Raw genomic sequence first — 18,522 nt, forward strand, 5'->3', positions numbered from 1 at the left:
ACAAATTTTAAAATCAAATATTTAACACATAAGATCAATTATTTCAACAAATTAAAATTTTACTTTAACCAAAAAATTAAATTATAAAATTACCCAAAATGAATTTTAAAACTAAATTTCTAACCTATAAAATCAAACTCATAATCAAATAAGTTGATAACACATAAATAAATAAATATGAATGAAACAAAATATGAATGAAATGAAATATGAACTCATGGAATTAATTTTTTTTTAATAAACTTACGTTACTAAGATAAACTTTAAGCTTATCAAACATTTTTAACACTAATTAAGGCAAGTTTAAAATCTAATACTAAACACATAAAAATCAATCATTTCAACAAACTAAAATTTTAATTAAACCTAAAGCCAATTCAAACCACCTACAACAAATTTATTTTATTTTATTTTAAACTGAATTTTTAACCCATAGGTTCAATCTCATTAATAAATAAATAAATAAGTTAGAAAGCATTAAATTAGTAGCAAATAAATAAATAACTAATAATTAAATGAATCACAACTAAACTAAATAAAGATCAAACTATATTATTTTTTTTTTCAAAAGTAAAACTACATAAAATTGTATTTTATGAATTTAATATAATATACCAAAACTAAACCTAAACACAACTCTAATCTTTAATGTAATAAATCAAAAGTTAAACAAAAAGTGAGATTATGCTGCCATATTAAAACGAGTACATGCTGGAGCCAATAATATAAGTTAAACCACCCAATATAATAATAATTCCACTTGAAAAATACTAATCAGACTTTTGACTTTACTGAAAACCCATACTTATATAAAAAAAACGAATGACTCACCTAGCCAGCTTACCAAACAACCTGGTGATGTGTAGCTGCTTTCACTTCTCCAATGGTGCTCGGGAACAATGGCGTGCTGGTTGATAGGAAATGATCAAATTTTTGGTTCCTCATCCAATACGTCTTCTAGGATGCATGGATGGATGGGCTATTGTTCAGATGGTTCCGTCGGTGAGTTCAAACAACCGCCTCTCTGCTCTCAAATCTCCCTGCACCGATCATTTCAAACAACCTCTCTCACTTGTGATGATCTCTAGAAGCAGTAATAGTCCACTGATCTAAATAGAAGCAGCAGTAGTCTGGTGATGAAAATAGAAGCAGTAGTAGTCCGATCCTCATTTTATTTCTTTCTTTATGGCAACCTCTTCCGCTCTGAAAAACTCTTCTTATTGATGCCTTCAAAATGACACCCTTCCACTCTAAAAAACTCTTCTTACAGATCCCTTCCAACAATCTCTCTCTACTCTAAAAAACTCCCTGCACAAATGCATTTGAACAACCCTTCTCATGCTCTCAAAACTCTTCTTTTTGATCTCCTTTAACAGCCCCTTTCACGCTCTCAAAACTCTCTCTCTTTCTCGATCCCTTCAAACAACCCTTCTCACGCTCTCAAAACTCTTCTTTTTGATCCCTTCTAACAGCCTCTCTCATGCTCTCAAAACTCTATATCTTGATCCCTTTAAACAACCCTTCTCATGCTCTCAAAATTCTTCTTTTTGATCCCCTCTAACAACCCCTATCATGCTCTCAAAACTCTCTTTCTCGATCCCTTCAAACAACAACTTCTCACACTGTAAAACTCTCTCTTCCTCATCCAAAACGGAAGTCTCATCTCTTTGTAAAACTCCTCAAATTCTTTTTCCTCCCCAAAGAAAACCAGCCAACAATTGCTTGAACACAACCCTCTTTTTGTCCATATACACGCTGCACCCATCTCCTTTAACTTGCCAAAATCAGCCATTGTAATTTTCCTTTCAGAAGGAAAAATGACGCTATCCTCTGGATTGATTCTCCACTTTCTAAAAAATCAAAAATCACAACCCCTTATCACGTAATTTCCATTGCTGCCACTGCCATATCTCTATTAGGAAGCTTAACAAATCCAAAACCACGACTTTGCTTCATGTCGTCCCATATGATGAAAATACCTTCAATGACGCCGTTAGGAGAAAATATTTCCTTATCTCCTGTGAAATAGAAAGTAAATAGTAAAATAAAAAAATTCGTGTAGTTGAAAATTTAAAATTAAAATTATGCAATTAAAACTAAGATATCAAACACATTAAAAGAATTAAAATATGAAGCTCAAGCAATTTCCTACAAAAAATAAATAGATGAATAAAGTAAAGTAAAGATAAGAATATATATAAGATATCAATTCATGCAATTAGAAAAAACTAAAATCTAAGTTCTCATGCAATTTTTAGAAAAAGTGAATAAGTAAATGAATAAAACTAATAAATAAATAAATAAATAAATAAATAAATAAATAAATAAATAAATAAATAAATAAATAAATAAATAAATAAGTAAATAAAATAAGAAAATCAAGCAAATGCTAGTCATACCTAAATGGGCCTAGAAAAAGTCGAAATGTGCCTAAATGAGCCCAAGTGTACCTAAGTGGGCCTAGGGTGGTGCCTGAGTGGGCCTAAGTGTATCTAAGTGAACCTAAGGTGCCTAAACGGGCCTAAGTGGGCCTATGGTGGTGCCTAAGGTGCCTAAGTGGGCCTAAGGTGCCTAAGTGGGCCTAATGTGCCTAAATGGGTCTAAGTTTAAACTAGGGTTGCCAAGAGTCACAATGGAGTTAGATAAATCCCTCAACCAAAGTCCCCAAGGTGGCTTAGAAAAGATAGGCTACATAAGTAGTAATGGGCCACTAGAGAATTACTGTAAAATACGGGACAAATACCTTATAGGACATATGCTAAGATGACAAAATGGAGGGTTTACAGTTAGGTATAGAGATTGTGAGAAAAAAATTGAAGTTACTCTATTGCCACTTACAGTTACCCTCATTTCCTATAACAAGAGATTTCTTAACTATGTTAATGGAAATAACTTTCTAGGGTTGCTCTAAATCATAACATTGATGTTCAAAAGCGAGAATGTTGTGACAATTGATCTTTTCTCTTTTTGGAATGGTTTGAGTGGCACACTCATTAGTTAGAAAGAACCTATTGAGTTAACGTGTTCATTTGTAGGGAGTAAAAAGGAAAAATCTTCCTTTATGGAAGGAAAGAAATAGAAATGTATTTAATGATGTCAAGCTATAGGACCAAGCAATCAAATTTTATTTTATGTCAACTTTTTTGAATTAGGTTAGGGTGTACATAGATGGAGTATTATTTATGTTTCATATATATTATGAAACATAGATAATACCCCATAATTCATGTGTATATACATACTCAATGATAGATCATTCTTGTTCCCATATTTTCGCAAACAAAAACAATTGTATCTTCTTTTGAATGACGATAGATCTTACCAACTGGTTTTTGCTTAATTATTGTGGCTTATATCCTAAAATATGCAAGCCAAGCTTACTTTGGGCTTTAACATTTTAAGAGGGGTTGCCATTGACTCTAAGATTCAAGCAAAGTTTTTCCATTGCTTGAGCTTTCTTACTATGATAATCTATCTTTGTGTTGTTTATTTGTATAAGGTGTAATGCCATTTGTGTGGTGTCACACAATTTTTAACAAGTCATGATGGTGTATGAATTATATTAGAAATTTGTTTACATGTATTTTTGAGGTTTGGTTTGGGTTGTAAAATTTGTGGTAGGGATAGGCTTCTAGTTTATCTTTGATTTCTAGCTCAAATGGCAAGGGGTTTAGGTCGAAGAGGGATTGAGTTCACTTCTCAAACTAGACTTGGGGTGACCAAAGGTAGGAATAGGATTCAAGACCTAAGTCAAGTGACAAAGGTTGGAAGTAGGGACAAGTTTCAAGTGAAACTTTGAGGCTTGGGTCAAGTGGAAAAGGCTTGATGTAGGATGAAGTTTTGAATTTACCCCTTATGGTAAGGGGTTAAGATGTGGATAGGTTTAAATTAACCTTTGAGGCTTGGCTTGAACGGTATTAGGTGATATTGATGTTTGAGTTCACCTCAGTTGCCTAACTTAGGCGAGTATTTTAAGGACAAATATGGTGGCAAACCTACATATATATGCCCTCTTTTAGAGTCAAACCTTTCACCTAGGGTAATAGATTGAATTTTAAGTCACTTGGAATTTGGGTCACAATAAAACATGTTTTTCTATTTTTGAGCAATCTAAATTAATTTTATAGTACTAGGATTTGAGAAGAAACGATGATTATATATGTTGTTGAAAACTGAAAGATTTATTTTAACTTTCATAAAAACATATCTTATTATAAGAGTAGAATTGAAACAATTACATATTCACCCATAAATTACCTACTTATAGTTTTCGCTTAACACATTCATGATATGTTCTTTGCCTCATCCTATCAATCAACCCGTGATAACATTTGAATTTTTCAAACAAACTGAGGGCCCAACCAAGGTATCTATTGCATTTTACACCTACTTTTGCAATGTTGCGACAACAATAGTCATTCACCCTCTTGGAAGGATTGAATATATGTGTGTAGATTTGTTTGCCACAACCTGAGTTTAGATTCCACATGCATTGGACTATCTTGCCATAGAAACCTCGATAGGGCTCAGTAGGTATGACTTGGCCATACATGGAAATTGCTTATCATTCATCTTTCTTGGATCCATGGCCATGGCATTGCAAAGAAAGAAAGCCACCATTGTTGGAATCACGTATGTTAGCCTTGCCATGTTGCAAATATTTCAACTCAATATTCCTTTTCTTAATTGATTCTTTGAGTGATTTGAGAATAGATCTATGGAGGTAGGTATATATATGTGTGAGGGGGAGGAGAGATGTTGAGAAGAAGGTGAATTAATACCTTAAATGTTGTATGTTACATTTAATAATCAAAATGGAAGTTTTAGTTTTGATTACTGTAGATAATAAATGAGGAATGTTATGATGATCAAAGAGCCATATAGAGATATGAATGTCCTTTAATTTGTCATATATTTTGCATTATATTTGAGGCATATGATATTGTAATAATTATTGCATATATTATGACAAGGTAGTTAATTAATATGATTTTTCTATTGTAACACATGTCATAGGGCCCGATAGTAAAGGACAATAATGTAAGGTTTTTTTTTTGTTCTACTCTTGGATTTGACTCTACCTTTTTTTTTTCTTTCTAAATCTTAGTTTTTAATTGTAGATTCTCGTTTTCAATTTGTTCAGACTATTTAATAATCTTATATTGCAAGACTTAAATCAATTTGCTTTAATTGGTTTGTTATGAGCATTACAGTTGCTAATATTCACCAATATTGGATAAGCTCTAGTTTCTTAATTTATTATATGCTTTGATAAACTACATTCAAAATAGAAGGGATTTTGAAAATTATCATGGAATCCAATGAAAAGCTTATTGGCATTATTCAATATAGAGATTAGTTAAAAAATGATAGAAGTTTAAGTAAGTTTTTGGTTCAGAGTTTCCAAGTACACTATAAAATATTGGTGTTTATATTTAATCTTTGGGGAAAAAATAGGGAATACTGTGAAAGAAGAAAAACTTTGTACAATTCTAGTTTATTAATAACAAGTGATTTAATCATGCTCATGAATGTACGAGGTTTCTCGTGCCATGTAAATTGTTTGTGTATTGTGTTATTTAAATCATTTTTCAATCTTTATTAATAATCTTATTGCAATTTTATAGGCTATCATTACTCCATTCATTGCAAACTAGTATCAAAGCAAGATAAAATATGGTGACTATGAGGTTTGATGTCGAGAAGTTCATTGAAGACAACAACTTCAATTTATGGATGGTGCTTAGTTCGTCAATTTATGAAACAAAGTAGTGTTTAACAAACTGGAAAGAGATAACCCACCCTATACAAATGACAGTGCATGTATGTGATGCGTTTGAAGAGAGTGCATTTGTAGACATCAAATACTTATATATATATATATATATATATATATATATATATATATATATATATATATATTAAATTTCCACTAAATTGAGTCTTCAAAATTTTAATTTTATGGTTCAACAAAATTTGGGCTCCTAGGACACGTGACACAATTTTGAAAGACCATGAAATTAGGTTTTCAAATCAAAAGAGAATTATATATATATATAAGTTTCCTAGGAAACTAATCTCTAACTAAAAAATGATAATAATAAACAAAATAATATTATTATCTTATTGGTAAAACCTTAAGAAAGAGAAAAATTGCTAAAATCAAACGAACTTAATCCCTTGAATTAAGCAAACTAAATATGGGGAATTCAAAATTCAATTCCCTATCTTCATCACTTATAGATAGAGGTGACTTCCTTCAACAAAGAAGAGAAGATTAGAAAATTCAAATAAAAAAAACCAGAAAAATGAGATTAGGAAAACAAGATCTACAAAGTGACGTCACACAGGAAAAAATGCTTCACAAGGAAAGAAAAGGCTTCATAAAATCTTTCTGTAAGTCTGATAAACAATAGAAATGTCATACACATATTCTTTGTTATTCAACAAGTTTATTCAGAAACAAGCCACTTGTGGCCCTTGATTGATCTTCGAAATCAAAAGAATATTTTTGTCATTGTCTTTCAAATTATGATCAAAGTAAAATAATCAAAGGGAAAATATTCTTTTGTAAAGAATATTAACATTGAGATTATACTCTACAAATATTGATTTTAATAAAAATTTTATTCACATTATTTTTCTATAATTTTGCTTGTTTGATAGGACTTCACGAAATTTGTGTGTACACTGAAAACCAAAGAAAGAAAAAAATGTTTAGGAAAATTATTTTCTCATGTTTGATATTGTTATAGAAAATACAAAAGAAAATCAAATATAATTAAAATTAATTAAAAACTTGTACATTTTTAAATTATTTAATCTTTATGTAGAAGAGTTATAATAAATTAAATGAGCTTAAAGTAGCACAAAAAACATTTTATTTACTTTTAAGTTTGTTTTATTTTCTATCATTTTTTTTTCTATTTTTCCTCTCTATTTTCTTTCCCTTGTATTTTCCTTTAAATTTTCCAACAATATGATAAAGGCATAATATTTTTCTTAAATGATGGAATTATAATGTATTTTGTATTGAAATGATGGAATTACAATGTATTTTGTATTGAAATTTGACCGATGCAATTCATACAAGATGAATGCAACAATACATATGTCTAATATACAAATTAAATAATATAAATTAATATATTTTCTTTAAAAATCTGATTGACTTATTAAAGAATTGTAATCCTTAGTGAATTGAAGACAATACAATTCATTAAATAATGTATTCTAAACATATTACATTAGGAAGTTGATTGGCTAGTTAGTTGTATAGGAAGCAAATTGCAATGCTTGGTAATTAGAGCTCGAAAATTTCACTCATATGATTTGAATTATAAAATTGGGTTCCATTTCTAATTTAGCCAGAGAGTTGAAAGTTTTTTAATTGAAATGTAAGAGATGCATTTATACAACAAAAATTAAACAACTCTATTAGGCCAATTAAACATAAATTACAAATGAGAATACTTACACTAAACTACATCAACTACATCAACTACATTAAATTGTGATTCTAGTTGCTTTTGCCATTCTTAGCCCTTTCTCTTTTGTTCTAGGGAGAGTGGCCTATTCCTAGAACCAAACATAACCTTATGATAGTGAAATCCAAGTCATTGAATAAAGATACAAATATATATGAAATGACTACTTTTCTATAGATGTTAGTTCAATTTGTTGAGTGTCTTATGGACCTTAGAGGCAATTCACTGAAATGTGTTGAAGCACTACAAGATGCTATGTGTACATTAGAGGGAAATGATAAATAAAGGATGAAGAGAAAGTACTAGGTATCCAAGCATAATTTCTAAGGAGATACAATTTGTTTTAAATTAGATGTGGTAGCTATGGCTTGGTACAATGACAATTGTCTTTGTTTGCCAAGCAAAAATATCAAGTTTTCATGACTTGAGTGCGACCACCCTAAAGGAAACTGGTAGAGGTTCTCCTTAACTAATTGTCTCTTCTATAGGAAGTAGATTCCATCTACTTTCCAAGAGAAATTTAGAATGTTGGGTCTAGAGATTGAGAAAAAAGAATTTAGTTGATGTTCCAAAGGTATTGAATTGCCTCTTACACTTCCCCTCATTTCCTATAACAAGAGATTTCTCAATTATTCCAATGGAAATAACTTTTTGGGTTAGCTCCAAATCACAACATTAATGTTCTAAAGCAAGACTATTGTGACAACTAATTTTCTCTCTTTTTGGAATGGTTTGGGTGACACATTTTTTACTTAGAAAGAACCTATTGAGTTAACATATTCATTTGTAGGGAGTAAGCAAAAAAATCTTGGAGGATTGCCTTATTTTGTTTGTTTTGGACTTTGATTCGCATTGTGTAACTCCAAATGGGTCATTTAATCAAAAACATTTATAAAACCTATGACCTCATACTAATGTAGTAAAGCTACTATAGTATAGTGGCTCTAGGGTCGAACTCTGGGATGGGTTTTCATTCTACCAGTGATGTATTCAAAATTAGAATTTGTATTTAATGATTTCCTTAATCAAAAACTTAAAGTTTAAAAGAAAATAAAATTTGTTTTGAAAGTGTTTGAAACTAAATTAACATAAACTAATTAAAAATGGAAGAAGGAAAAGTCTCCCGGAGCTCAGGATTGCTAGGATCAAGTTTAGAATGCAAAGTGGAAAATTCCGGATTTTTCTCCTCGCATTGGGGATTTAACCTATAGTTATTTCCCGAACCGGTATAGGTTTAGCAATGAAGATTTAATCCATAATAATCAATATAAATGGTAGTCAAAGTCCATTAATGGCTTTAGACACTATAGGTCTTCACCTTGAACTGCTTTCCAATGACTCGTACATGATAACTAATGGACTAATATGGATCTAGCAATAAGCATCCATAAAGACCTGAAGCTTACCATGTATTGGTCATTCAAAGTGATTCTAAGGGATTTAAAGCAAAACTTTGGATTTAAAAGCCATTTATGAATTCCAACTACCTGAATTTAATGCACGAGCGTTTTCCACCTTGCATCTGGACTTTTCACCTAGCTTCCATCACTCCAAGAAACCAAAAGTTTAGCCTCTCATCCTCTGAGAAAACATCCTCAGAGGTTGTTTGGCTTCCAAGAAAAAGAAAATAGTAGAGAGAAAATGGAAAACGAGAGAGCTCTGTAAAAATTATTCTAAGTGTCAAACGTAATACGTATCTTTTCATCAGAGGTAATTTCCACCCCTTATATAGTCTTTACAAAAGCAAAAGCTTGTGATTGGTTAGTTACAAGGATAGGAAAGGAAATTACATCAAAAATTACATAGGAAAATATCTAAAGTGGAGTCGGCAAAAACAGAGCACGCAAGGGGTGTGCGAAAATTTCGCACACCTGGAGGAGGTGTGCGAACTTCGCACACCATTCGCACAGCTAAAGGGGGGTGTGCGAAATTCTCGCACACCTGGAGCAGTTGTCTTCCGAAAGCCATATCTTCCTCGTTTCAGCTCCAAATCATACACGGTTTGAAGCGTTGGATTCTTGACTTCCTGAGCTTTGAAATGGTATATAGCATGTAGAAAATGGACTTCGGGAAGTGCTCCAAAAGTGCCAACGAAGACTGCAGCTGCTGTCCTCTGTTTTCCTCCTTGCTTCTCTTTGCTTTTCTCCTTTGATTGGCTTGTCTTAATGATCCAAAAAGATGTCAAAACACTAAAACTAGCTACAAATATGATTAGAAGACATTGCTAGGTCCTTAACATGCCAATTGGACTAAAGATGGAGAACTACTACACAAAAGTGCTTAAAACATAATGCATTAAAGGTGTAAAATAGCACTTTTTGGGTAGTAATCAGACTTTGTGGAAGGAAAAAATAGAAAGATGTTTAATGATGTCAAGTTGTAGGACCAAGCAATCAAATTGTATTTTATGTTGAGCTTTGTGGATTGGATTAAGGTTTACATAGAGTGAATTTGTTATTTGTTTACCTTTTCCTTATTGAGCCTAGGTGATTATATATGTGTGTGTGTGTGTATATATAAATACACACATACGAAACATAAATAATACTCCATCAATACTCATGATAGATCATGTCTTGTACCTTTCTTTCTGCAAATAAAAACAATTGAGTGTTCTTTTGAATGGCTATAGATCTCATTACCTGGTTTTCACTTAATTATTGTATCTTATATCCTAAAATGTGAAAGCCAAGCTTACTTTGAGTTTCAACCTTTTAGAAGAGCTTGGCATTTGCACTAATATTCAAGCAAAGTTTTGCCATTGCTTGAGTTTTCTTACTCTGATAATTTTTTATTTTTTATTTTTGTTTCTTTGTATAAGTTGTAATGCCATTTGTTTGGTGACAGATTTTTTAGCAAGTCATGATGATGTATGAATTATATTAGAAATTTGTTTACATGAATTTATAAGCTTGGTTAAGATTGTAAGATTTGTGGTAAGGATAGGCTTCTAGTTTATCTTTGATGTCTACCTCAAATGGCAAGGGACTTAGGTGGGACAAGGATTGAGTTCACTTCTCAAATTGGACTTGGATGGTCATAGGTGGGAACAGTGATTAATCATCTTTGTGGCAAGTTTACCCTTTGTTAAATAATATGCACCAAACATATATATATATATATATATATATATATATATATATATATATATATCAAAAGTTAGGATATAACAAAATATTTAAAAAATACTTTAAAGAACAAATTAATTATAACTATGTTATAATTAAATGAAAAATTTTCATTTAATTGATTAGAAAAATTATAAAAATGATCATGATAATTTTCTTCATAGTGTTTTTAATATTATTAATATATTAATTAAATATTAAAAAATTATACATTTATCATCATTTATTTTATATTGTATCATAATTTTAATATTAAATATATTTTAAAATTAAACATATTATAATCAAATATCACAATATTATCATCAAATAATATTTGATAGAGTTTAATAATCAATGTACACTTATCAAATTTATATTTTTTATTGACATGTACAATATTATATATATATATATATATATATATATATATATATATATATGTATGTATGTATGCATGTATGTATGTATGTATCAATTTATTCAACAAAACAACTTTAAAATGTATATTATACTTCTAATTTCATTTATAAAAGTTTTATTTTATATTTTTATAAGTTTTGATCAATTTTAAGTCTATCGATATTTTGTGTCAAAATATCTGTCGATATATCTCTGATATATTCGATATATTCATAAAATCGAAATACCGATATATCCGTGATTACTGATATTTTCATCATTGGGTGGGCATAGGATTCAAGACCTAAGTAAAATGGCAAAGTTTTGAGGTAAGGACAAGGCTCCAATGAAACTTTGAGGCTTGTGTCAAGTGGCAAAGGCTTGATGTAGGATAAGGTTTGAATTTACCCCCTAGGCCTAGCTGAAGTATGGTAAGAGGTTGAGATGTGGATAGGTTGGGTTGAGGTTTAAATTCACCTTTGAGGCTTGACTTAAGCGATAAAGGCCTTAGGTGATATTGATGTTTGACTTCACCTTAGTTGCCTAACTTAGGTGAGTATTTAAGGGCAAACATAGGTGGCCAACCTATATATAGTATAACCCTTAGAGTCAAACCTTTGACTTCAGGTAATGAGTTGAATTTCAAGTCACTTGGACTTTGGGTCATAGCAAAACATGTTTTTCTATTTTTGAACAATCTAAATTAATTTTATAGTAGCAGGATTTGAGAAGAAACGATGATTATATATGTTGTTAACAACTGAAAGATTTATTTTAACTTTCATAAAAACATGTCTTATTACAAGAGTATAATTGAAACAAGTACATATTCACCCATAAATTACCTACTTATAGTTTTCGTTTAGTACATTCAACAAATGTTATTTTACTCCTCCTATCAATCAACCCCGCATAACGTTTGAATTTTTCAAACAAACTGAGGGCCCAACCAAGGTATCTATTGCATGTTACACCTACTTTTGCAATGTTGCTACAACAATAATCATCCACGTTGTTGGACGCATTGAATATATGTGCATAGATTTGTTTGCCACAACCTGGGTCTAGATTCCACATGCATTGAACTATCTTGCCATAGAAACCTCGAAAGGGCTCAGGAGGTATGACTTGGCCATACCATGGAACATTCTTATCATTGATCTTCCTTGGATCTATGGCCATGGCACTGCAAAGAAAGAAAGCCACCATTGTTGGAATCACGTATGTTAACTTTGCCATGTTGCAAATATTTAACCTCAATATTCCCTTCCTTAATTGATTCTTCCAGTGATTTGAGAATAGATCTATGGAGGTAGGTATATATATGTGAGAGGAGTAGGAGGGGTGTTGAGAAGAAGGTGAATTAATACCTTAAATGTTATATGTTACATTTAATCATCGAAATGGAAGTTTTAGTTGTGATATATGTAAATAATAAATAAGGAAAGTTATGACAATCAAAGAGCCATATAGAGAGATAAATGCCCTTTAATTTATCATATATTTTGCATTATATTTGAGGCATATGCTTTTGTAATAATTATTACATGTATTATGACAACTTACTTTTTGATTTTTCTATTATGCCACGTGTCATATGGCCCCACAAAAAAAGGAAGACAATGTACATTTTTTTCTTCTAAATCTTAGTTTTTAATTGTAGATTCTGGTTTTCAATTTGTTCCAAATATTTAATAATATTATATTCCATTATTTAAATCAATTTGCTTTAGGGGGTTTGTTACAAACATTTGAGGTGCTGATATTCACCAATATTGGATAAAACTCCAGTTTCTTAATCTATTTAGGTGCTATGAGGAACTACGTTCTAAATAGAAGGGGTCTTTGAAAATTATCATAGAATTTGATAAAAAGCTCAATGGCATTATTCAATATAGAGACTAGTTAGAAATGTTGATAAACTAAAACCAACTCTCCATATTCTCCTTTAGAAATGATATGGCTATAGTATCATACAATAAGGTTGCACATGTTGTGTAGAAGTTAGTGGGAGTTAGTTCTAGTATAGAAGTTACTTGAAGTGAGTTTAAGTGTTAATATTTCATAACTTCACATGTATATTAAAAGTAAAAATAAAAATTCTGATAGAAGTTTAGGTAAGTTTTTGGTTCAAGGATTCCAAGTAAAATAAAAAAGATTGGTGTTTACAATTAATCTCTGTGTAAAAAATACGAAATATTATGAAAGAAGAAAAACTTTGTACAATTCTGGTTTATTAATAACTAGTAATCTAGTCATGTTCATGAATGTAGGAGGTTTCTCGTGCCATGTAAATTTTTTGTGTATTGTGTTGTTTCAATTAATTCTTAATATTTATTAATATTCTTATTGGTATTTTATGGGCTATCATTATTCCATTTTGTAGACCCTCTATTTTGTCATTCTAGCACATGTCTTATTATGTGTTCGTTTAGTACTTTACAACAATTCCCTGGCAGCACATTACTACTCATGTAGCTTATCTTTTTTGAGTCACTTTGGAGACTTTGGTTGAGGGGTTTATCCGACTCTACATTATGGCCGTGGCTATCCTTCAAGTTTAGATTAGGCTTCACTTAGGTGAACTTTAGGTTAGACTTAGTTAAACCCACCTAGTCTCACCCTTGGCAACCCTAATTTAGACTTAGGTACCCTTGGCCCATTAGGCACCATCTTAGGCCCACTTAGACACTTCATTGGGTTTAGTTCACTTGGGCCCACTTAGGCACACTTGACCCATTAAGTACCACCTTAGGCCCATCTAGGACACTTAGACTCACTTAGGCCCACTAGACATTTTTAGCGTGACTTGTATGCTCAATTTTTATTTATTTATTTATTTTTATTTTTATTTTTATTTTTATCAATCACCTTTATTTAATCATTTATTATATTTTTATTATTATCAATTACTTTTATTTATTTAGTTATTTTATTATTTTATTTATTTGTTTATTATCTTGTTATTTGTTCATTTATTATTATTTTATTATTCTCCTATTTATTTATTTAATTTAATAATTTGAAGCTTTTATAGAAAAATCTATCAATAGAGAAGTTTTTGGAAAAGGTAGGACTCTTTATATGGTATGCATGGATTCATTTTTGAAATTTTAAAAAAAGTTTTTTTGGTGGATGAGATAAAATTTGGGAGAGAGGAGGAGTCCTTAGGGATGGCTGTCAATTGTTATAAAAGGCACTAGCAGATGGGTTTTTAGGGGAAGCCAAGAGATATAGAAAAATGGGGGGAATTTTTTTGGTGTTCGTGGAAGGAGTAGGACTGGTGGTACACTTGTTTTGAAAGGATTTTAGAGAGAAGCAACAACTTGAAGTTAAATGATCGGAGTTGAGACTGTGCAGGTATGCTTCTCGTTACTTTCTATGCTCTCACTTATATTCGATTCTATTGGTTGTTTTTGAATATTCAATCTTTTATTATTTGGTGAGGGCAGTAAGGGCCACAATTTATTTTGTTCAGACTAGTTGTTTGCTCATTCATTGTGTTTTGGTTTTCATTCTTTTTTTTTTTAAATGCCATTGATTCTATCTGAAAGAAATCTATATGTGGGTCCATATTTGAATTTGATGTTTGAAATCATGCCCTTGTTTGCGTTCAAATCCTTTTTAGAATCATCCCCTTAATCTTGGCCCATGGATCAACACTTGAAACGAGGCTCTCTTTATGTCCATTAGCAGGTATCTTTTGTTTACTTCCTAGGTTTTTACTATGTTTTTATCCATACTCTTTATTTCACTTTTTATATGATCTTCGGGCCCCCATTTGTATATCTGGGTGTGTATTGGGGGGATCCTTTACATTAGCAGTCAGTGAAAGGGTAGAGGTAGATTCATTGCAACATTTATTAGCTCGATATTGTCCTTCGATGTCTCCTCTGAGGTCTACTACTGCAACATCATTCAGTCCAGATGGAAAAACACTTGCTTCCACGCATGGTGACCACACTGTAAAGATAATTGATTGCCATATTGGAAGCTGCTTAAAGGTGTTAACTGGTCATTAAAGGACACCTTGGGTGGTTAGGTTCCACCCAGTGCATGTTGAAATACTTGCAAGTGGGAGTTTAGATCATGAAGTTTGTATATGGGATGCAAATACTAAGGAGTGGATAGGATCTCGTGATTTTTGCCCTCCTATTGCTTCTATTGCTTTCCATGCCAAAGGAGAACTACTTGCGGTTGCTTTAGGGCACAAGCTATACGAATGACACTTCAATAGGAGAGGGGAGACTTCGTCACCATTATATTGAAGACAAGACGTTCACATTGTGCTGTGCATTTTCATCCTTGTGGTACTCTAGTTCTCTTGACTGCGGAGGTCAATGATCTCGATTATTCAAATTCTTCAATGACAAGAGCAATATCTACGGGTTACTTGCACTATTCTCCTCATGCAGAATTTTTGGCGAATATTTATTCTGGTGACCATCTCAAGTTGGCTTCCGAACTACACCTTGCATCCTTATCTTTCTCATTCATTCCTTCATTTGCAAGGGATGATTCAAGAATAGATTTGTATCACGCTAATAGGCCTACTAGTTCAAGCAAGGTACAAATGGGTTCTTATGGTTCAATGCAATTTCAAGTAGATGCAAATGCAGTTGGCCAATATGATTATATGGTGTTTCGCATGGAAACTTCTCCTGTTATGCTTTCTTGCTTAAATCCTAGTACAAGAAGTACACAAATTAATCGTGTCCCTAATGGAATGGAAAATGGTATTCCGGACCCCAAAATGGATGTCGTGGATTCTACTGAAATGCAACCCATGGAACAAAACCAACACAGGAGCTCTGCAAACCTAGATACTTTCAGAGGTGCCAATAGTGCATCACGTGGAGTTCTTGGGCACATATCTAGTTTGCTAGAGTCCATCGAGTTTGGGCATCTGCATCAGTTTTTACATTGTAGAGGCTTAAAATATTGAGAATTACCTTTTCTACAAGGATGGTTAAAGGGTTAAATCCAAGATGGTATATCTCCAGTGCTCTCTTTTAACGGTGCCTCTCATGAACTTTCATCTCAAAATCTTAGAATGGGTTCTGTCATCCTGAATCCTGATTTGTCTACTTCTAACATTGAAGTTCTAGTAATTCCTTCGGCAATGGCAGGCAACAACAACTTACCTGGGGTAGCTGGAAGATCTGGCCAACAACAACATTTTTTTTCACCTCCCTAGTTATCTCTTATGACACACCCTACCTGAAGTGTGTAAAACAGCCTACCAGTTACGTTCCCGCGCTGTAATGACTCAAACCAATCGCCTTGCTCTTTTCCCCGGGAACGGTTTCTTTTTTTGTAATAGCCACATCGCTTGTGACACCGATAACAAACAGAGTTCAGTTGATTTGAAGCTCTTGGTTCGGTTGCAGCAACATGGGTCTGCACCTATCGCTCACATTCTCAATAGAATGGTCTCATTGTATATGCAAAAAAAATGAGTTGGAAAATTCAGGCGGTCAACATGGGTTCGCTTGCTTGGGCCCAGGCTTCGGCTTTTGGATACCTCTACACGGTTTCGGCTTGGAGTGGTTATGTGTTTCTTATAAATTTTGAGAAAACAAAGGCTATGCTTAGTTAAGAAAAACACCCAAAAGGGGGGGGGGGGGGTGAATTGAGTTTTTAAAAACTTTTCAATCACAACAAATATAAGCAAAGTAAAGAGATAGAGTTTAAAGAATTCAAACTCAGGTTTATAGTGGTTCGACACTTCCTTGCCTACGTCCACTCTCCTCAACCTCCTAACCGAGTGAGAGTTCCACTAACTTGAAGCTTCAACCAAGCTTCCAATCTTCTTACACTTGGATTCCGGCTCCAATGAGCTCTTATACAACCTCTTCAAGATTCAACCCTCTTGAAGGCTTTAACACTCAGATTTTTACAAGATATAATCCCTCAACCTAGCTTAAGGATAGCTTAAATACAAGACAAGGCTAGGATGACACACAAGAGTGCACTAAAGGATATGCAAGTGGTGATTTAATGCACTATGAAAGAAATGAGAGCTTTTTGATCAAGAATACGTAGGTAGGTTATTGAATGAATTGTTCTTTTATCAATAAATGAAGTGGAGCTCTCAATTTATAGGTTTCTAAGCTCGTGAGTTAAAAACAGCAAAAGGTAACCTCGTCCGGTCGAGCTAGGTGTCGACCGATTCACTAGCAGTTGGAGCATTTAATGTATGATAGGTTACTATTGCCTCAATCAGGCCTCGACTGGTCCTTGACCAGACCTCAACCGGTAAGAGAAACACCTCGACCGGGAAGAGAAGGCTACTGGGAGAGAGAAAAGGTTTTTGACCTCCCTCGACTGGTCCTTGATCGGACGATCGGTTCATCAACTGGTTGAGCTAGTTGGCCATAGCCTCGACCGATTGAGCCTTTTTGGCCCCGTAAACCTATTTTTTTGATTCCTTTTTTTTCTAACACTTAAGCAAGGTCTTTAGGTAAATTATTAAGCCAATTATAAAACATTTTGCCTAAGGTACATTAGTTAGAAATTCGGGTTTTAATGAAATCGAAGTTTTAAAGAATAAACCGAGTTTCCTAAGATGCATGAAACGTATGAAAATCCTAAGTGCACTCATGCATTCATCTTACATTAGTTTCCTATGATCACAAGTCTTCCAAGCGTCTCGATCTTGTATCCCTTTGGTCATTTGATGGATTTTCGAGTTTATACCTGAGATTCTTAAACATTTAAACCAATTAGTCATTTAACCATGGTTTGTTATCATCAAAACCCGATTAGGAGAACCTTTGGGCTAACAAATTTGATTTCGCTTTATGCCATGGTGTTTTTTACTACGGGCAGGTATTTAATGAGGTTGTATGTGGCGTATAACCGCATGTATATATTGGGAATGCTGCTTGCTATTCAGATTCGATTTGTGGGCTTTCAGCATGTGCAGTCTGGGAAGCATATGGCTGCAATGAGTAAGTTTAAAAAGTGTACCTTACTATGAGGTATCCAATTCTTGAAGAGGACAACTGGGATGGGCTTGTAGTTGTTGATAAGCTTCGAGCTGCAGTATGTGAGAATATTAGCCTTTATATTGAGAAATATGAGGAGGAGTTTCAGGAGTGCTTGAATGATTTTGCACTTGCTGTGTGGAGCTTACTCACAGCTATTTCAACATTTTCTAGCTGTGATCGGCTTACCATTACTGTAATTAAGTTTCTGACCGCTGTTAGTACAAGTGTACACCACATTGTTTGCAGTTGATAATGTGATGTCTCAGATTCGTCAAGGCATTATGATTCCAAATGTGCGGTTAAGGGATGAAGATGAAGAGTTTTTTTTTAGATGAACTATGTTGAGTTTGTTAGGAGGGATATGGAAGGGAAAACCATGAGAGTCATGTTCGAGTCATGGTTTGTAGAGTACAAAGTTGATGTTGTGTTTGTTGGTCATGTTCATGCATACGAAAGATCTGAATGTGTATCTAACATTGCATACAATATCATCAATGGCATGTGCGCTCCTGTAAAGGACCAATTTGCACCCAT

General features: G+C 32.8%; 1 pseudogene; it reads left to right on the top strand.

Annotated features, from left to right (window-relative positions):
* Positions 1-15,977, top strand: part of LOC104879970 (uncharacterized) — a 32,689-nt pseudogene extending 16,712 nt beyond the window's left edge.
* The last annotated feature ends 2,545 nt before the right edge of the window (positions 15,978-18,522 follow it).

Source organism: Vitis vinifera, chromosome 8 (genome assembly GCF_030704535.1).
Source record: "Vitis vinifera cultivar Pinot Noir 40024 chromosome 8, ASM3070453v1".
NCBI classification, from domain to species: Eukaryota; Viridiplantae; Streptophyta; class Magnoliopsida; order Vitales; family Vitaceae; genus Vitis; species Vitis vinifera.